Genomic DNA, 6,310 nt, shown 5'->3' with positions numbered 1-6,310 from the left:
TGGGGCTGGAGAGATGGCTCAGTGGTTAAGAGCATTGCTTGCTCTTCCAAAGGTCCTGAGTTCAATTCCCAGCAACCACATGGTGGCTCACAACCATCTGTAAAGAGGTCTGGCGCCCTCTCTGGCCTTCAGGCATACAGACAGAATATTGTATACATAATAAATAAATAAATATTTAAAAAAAACTGAAATGCTAGGGTAAATGAGGGTCCAGATGGTTATGAAACCGACAGTTGGGAGACTAGCTGTTGCAATGTGATACTTCATTTGAATCAAAGGAAAAAGAAATAGTCTGTCATATCAAGACTGTGCACATGGACATCATATCTGTCGACATGCAAAATATGTCACATCTGACTGGAAGCAATCGAAATGACATGATAGTTTTCTAGGCATAAAAGCCAATGGTAGGTTGTTTTATGTGGAGGCCACACGCATAATTGTTCATTATTTAGATAGCAGCAACTTAATCAGAGTTAGCTTAGAAAGCAATTAACAAGTTGGCTATACAACCACATTCCATCCTATTTTGCATATTGGGAATAAAATTAATTAAAGAGAAAAAAGTGAACCAAACAGAAAGCTCTTTGCTTCTTAGTTATACTAGACAATTTATATTGGATATAACTATATCAAATATAACCTATATAAATTGTTATCAATATTTCAGGTGTTATTTCAGATGATATCATATGTTTTTAATTTATTTATTGAAGGATTTTGTACACATCAGATATATTTACATGAAAAAAAATATACTGGATTTTATTGTTCAGCCCAAGCTGGCCTTGAACTCATGATACTCCTGCTTCAGCTTCATACATTTCCCTTATGAGCCTCACATTTTAAAATGTGACATTTAGACTTCTGTATTAGATGTGTTGCTTTTTATTGGAGAATCTGTGTTCCGTAGTAGCATCATTAGTTATAGGCAGAGAAAATATATTTAAGCTCAAATCAATACCATCAACCTAATAGCAAAGCTGTTAGAGTGTATCAGACTGTCACCCTGTTGTCCTCAAGCTGTTGCCCACAGAGGTGAGGTGAAGGTCTCAAATCCTCTAGATTTGGAGTTACTGATAGTTATAAGCTGCTACGTGGATGCTGGGAACTGAACCCAGGTCCTCTGTAAGAGCAGCATTCTTTAGACTCTGTTCTCATTTATTTATTAACAATGTTTCCACTTGTCTCATGATGAGATTGAGGAGATTGTACTAACATAAAGTATCTATAAAATGTATGGGAGAATTTAGTAGCTATCTAATAATCAACTCATTATATATTTTATTTTATCTTTTGAGACAAGGTGTCTCAACACAGCCCTGGCTATCCTGGAATTCATAAGTGAGTTTTTTTTTTACATTAATGAATTACCTGAGGTAGGGAACTCTTATTTTTTTTTTTAAAAGAGTCATATCTTGACTTACGAGTCTTGGAGTTCAAGGTCTCAGGGCTTGCTTCATGTGTCAGTGGGCTTCTTGTCGGCAGAGTCTATCAATCACACAGAACATCTATGTTGATTAGTTTATGTCAACTTGACACAAGCTAGAATCATTTGGAAAGAGGGACTCTCAGTTGAGAAAAGGCCTTCATAACATTGGCCTGTAGGCAAGTCTGTCAGAGAATTTCTTGATTAGTGATTACTGTGTGATGGCTTAGCCCACTGTAGGCAGTACAAATCTGGGCAGGTGGTTCTGAGTTGTATAAAAGAACAACCCATGTGGAACGAGCCAGTCTTACTTCATGGCTCTCCATGTTGTGTTCCTGTCTTCAGATTCATGCCTTGAGGTCCTTATCTGACTTCCTTCAGTGAAGGATTTTGACCTGAGAGTTATAAGCTTAGATAAACCCTTTCCTCCCCAAGGTGCTTTTGGTCGTGGTGTTTTATGACAGCAACCAAAACTTTATGATAGAATTTGATGACAAGAGACAGAATATGTGTATATGTTTGTGACTGGAATAATATATGTAGATATATTAACCTTTGCCAGTAACGAGTCCCTCACTGGTTGTCCAATACAGGGTGGTCAGCATTGAAATTATGAACATGCGAAGAACTAAAATGAATTCTTCAGGTTGTATTTATATATAATTGTGCATATACTTACATAATACATACAAGCATGGATGTAATAATAATCAAAGAAAAAGAAGCTATCAACTCAAGAGTTGGGCTTCAAAGAGGAGTTCAAAACATAACTGGAATGGAGGAAAGATAGGGGGAAAGTGATATGATTCTATTTCAATAAAAACATTCAAAAAAAGTATCACTGAGTTTAGTATGCTGTGGGGTTTGTACTCTGTTTCCAGAATTTGTCATTTTGTATACAGCATTTAGAGTGCATATCTCTTAAGCTAGCTACTCTATCTGTAGAGATTTTTGAAACCTGAGGGAAATTTTATTAAGAATTTAAAAGAAAAACTTCAGGGCAGGCAACCTCTAAATCTTGGTTGTTGCCTGGCAAAGAGTGGGGCAAAGAAGAAAACAAAGCCGTGTGGTTTGAGTTAAGCCCGCATGGAGGCCGGCCACAGGGCATGGAGTAGAATGAGGGAAGCCCAAAGCTCTGGCTAATGCCAATGCAGGTTGTGGGCAGCATCCAAAGGAAAGAGACAAAGAAGAGGAGAAGGAAAAACTGCACCGGAAAGGTAGGCTGAAGAGAAGCTCATGGTGGTGTGTGGGGCCTGCTCTCATGAATGTACTTTGATTATAACTCTTTCCAATGCCTCTTGTTCCCTTCTCCCTGTTCTCTCACTCCCTAAGTAGTACCCGCTGTCCTTCCCTGCTTCCTTTTAGAAATCTAGATTCCACACGCGAAAGGAAGCATGGTTTTGTCTTTCTGAGTCTGGACTATTTACTTAGTTTGATGATTTCCAGTCCCATCTGTTTCCCTGAAGATGATGTAATTTTGTTCTTTGTGGCTGTATATATGTATGTGTGTGTGTATATGTATGATAAAGTTGTATCTGTATGTATATATATGCTACATTTTCTGTATTAGTCTGTTAATATACATCAAGGCTATCCATCAATGAGCTGTTTTGAATACTGCTCCAGTAAACATGAAGCGTTAGTGTTTTTGTGGCATGTTCATTTATGAGTCCTTTGACGTTCATACCCAGGAATGGTATAGCTGGGCCATGTGTTAGCTTTATTTTTAGTATTTTTTAGGAACATCCTTACTGATTTCCATAGTAGCTGCTCTAGTTTTACAGTTTTATCAGCAGTGCCCAAGAATTCCCCTTTACCCACATCTCCACTGGAGTTTGTGGTTATTTTTGTGTGTGTGTTTTTTAATGATAGATATTATGAATGATATATGGTAGAATCTCAGTGCAGTTTTGATTGGCATTTTCATGATGTTTAAACTTTTAAATCATTTGTACTTTTTTTCTTCTTGGGAACTGTCTCCCTAACACATTTGATTGTTTATTAATCACGTGTTTTTTTTTGGGGGGGTGTTTGATTAGAGTTCTTTGCATGTTATGGGTAGTAATCCCCTGCCTGGTTAATGGCTGGGAAATTTTTTCCCACTTTGTAGCTTTGTCTTCCCGACTCTCTTTCTCATTTCACTTGTCTCTGTGGAAACCACGATGTGTGTAATCCTACAGAGAGATCCACATGTGTGGAATTAAAGCCCCTGCCACAGCTCTGGGGTTGGGCCTGGAAGAAGATGCCCCAGACCTGGTTGACCCTCAAGTAACCAAAATCTCAGCTGACAATAACTGTAGCCTTGTTTGGCTCCCTGAGCTGGAACCATGGAACCAGACCACTCCTGATTTCCTGAACTATGAAATAAATATTTCTACTTTAAGTTACTAAACTTGGGTGATGGATTATGTCACAACCAGTAACTAATGAATGTGCACACTAGTCATTTTGAGTGTCAAGCAAATGAAGGTTAAAATCTCGACTACGTTGGGGCCAATACCATGGAGACGAAATTATAATCAGATGTGGCAAGGGACCATTCAGTATTGGTGTCCTTGGTTTTATTTTGTCATCTCTTGGAGGAGGTTTGCAACTGGCACAGAGTGAACTGGACAGGTATTTTGGAGCTATTGTTTCCTCTCAGTTCTTTGGGTGGTTTGAAGTCTAGCTATGGATTAGGGCTTGATGTCATGATTTCTAAGGTTGCCTCTCAGTGGTCATCATCTTTAAATTTATATACTGGGGGGGGGGTCAGTGCACAGAGGAGTACCAAAAATGTTAGATGAGGGTCACCAGTGTGACTGAATTTCCAAGCTTAATTTAATTTTATCTTAATTCACATGATAGTTGTACATAATCTTCAAGCTTTACACGCTTGCCATAGGCATTTAGACAACATTTTGGCTTCCAATTATAGGAAGGAATGCATCACATAGAAATAACCCAAGTAATAGGGGTTGTCTCTGACTCTTTTACTGGTTCTTGGGACCCTACTCCCTATACTGGGTTGCCTTGCCCAGCCTTAATACATGGGAGGTGCTTAGTCTTGTACAGCTTGATTTGCCATGTTTTGTTGATACTCATGGGAGACCTGCCCTTTCCTAAACAGAAATGGAGAAGGAATGGATTGGGGGTTGGGAATGGGAGGAGAGGAAGGAGGGGAAACTGCCACCAGGTTATAAAATAAATAAATAAATAAATAAATTTATATAAAAAAGAAATAACCCAAAATTTCAGAAAAGTGAGGAACATCTTTGATGGTGTTCATAACATTTCATCCAATGTTATTTTAAGCTCCCTGTCCTGTGTTTTGAGACGGTACCTCTATCTTCTATTCATCTAAACTTACTCGCACATTTACATATGCAGGTATACAGGCATGTATGTATGTTAAAGAAAAGCCTAGGCATTTTATATGAACTAGCTTAATTTATTTTAAATCAATAATATTAAAATGTATTTTTGGCTAATAGTGCTTTCATGCAAGTAAAACAGCTATTATGGAATGGAAGCCTCAAATTGCTGAAATTGTGGCACGATCAATAACGCTCTAAGAAGCCAATTAAAGGATGCTAAGTAAAAAGGATTAATTCAGATTAAGTAGGTAACTTCATCTCTCAGCAACAGTGTTATCATGGAAGAAGAAAAAACGTAATACACTGTGTCAAAACTACCAGCAGAGGTCCTCAGCTCCACAGTCTATCGGGGAAAATCGGCACAAACTATGCAACAAGCTGATTACTAACACTCAAGTCGGCTTGCTTCAAAGCTTGAAGCTTTAAACTGTTAATGGGAAATTTCGAAACCGAAAGCACAGTTAGAATATAGGACAGGGTATGATGTCTTGAAAATGCACAGGGTGTAAAAGTCCAAGGGGAGCAACCGTGTACAGCACAGGCTTTAGTTGGTATTTTTCAGATCAAAAATTAGCAGGCGAAGGTGAAAGAACGCGGAGGAGAAAACAAACCCACGTGCACATGTGCTGGTCTAACTGTGACCTCTGCAGGCTTCTGCTCGTGGGGTGGTGGTGTCTCAGTCGGAAAAACTGTTCTACTTGGAGAAAGCAAAACAAAACTCCCGAAGAGATTCATTTAGGATCTTTCTATCAAAAATTCCGAAAACTTGAAAAGCCTATTTTTTGTAGTAAAGATGAACTCTAAAGAGGGGAAAAAAAAGTTATAAATATAAATAGCAAACTAGAAGCTATGAGCTGATGGCATACTGCCTTTGAATTGACTATCTTCATTCTTATATACAGATTGTATAAATACATGTGTATTTATTTTTACACTGATGTCATTGTACATCTTCCTACTTCCTCTCCTTCATGCTCTTTTCCTTCCTTTGGACTTTTTAAGACAGTGTCTCATTGCTTAGTCCAGGTTGGCCTCCAAGTCTCCATCTTTGCCTCTACCTCTGGAGTGCTGAGGTTACAGGTGAAAGCCACTACACCAGGCTTTCTGTCAGGACTAATTGAGTCCTGGCCTTGAACTGCTCTTCCCTGTCTAGAGCCTTCTAATTGAAGTGACTAAAAGCTGTGCTTTGCCTAGAGGATCAGAGGATGGGATTTTCTCCTGTTGGCCATTGACTGCAGGGTATTTAAGCCTCCATGGTGCTATTAAAGAGGTGCTTTTTGTGCCTGTGTATTCTCAACCTCCAGTCCCTTGCCCCAAGCTCGCGAACTGGGTTCTAGTGCATAGAGCGCAGATGGGGGCCGCGTTGCGCGGCACTTTTCATTGTACATTTTCTTAAAAGGAAGTACGCGGAGAGGTTACCACCAGAGAAATGTGGGCATTACTTGTTTCTTGGTATTGTCCTAGGGTTATTTAACACGGTGTGTGAGAGATCGAAAATTAACCTTGGTCAGAAAGACAAAATCAA

Source organism: Alexandromys fortis, unplaced genomic scaffold (assembly GCF_014885135.2).
Source record: "Alexandromys fortis isolate MF-2015 unplaced genomic scaffold, M_Fortis_MF-2015_v1.1 scaffold_254, whole genome shotgun sequence".
Classification (NCBI taxonomy): domain Eukaryota; kingdom Metazoa; phylum Chordata; class Mammalia; order Rodentia; family Cricetidae; genus Alexandromys; species Alexandromys fortis.
Note: the sequence above shows the minus strand (reverse complement) of the source record.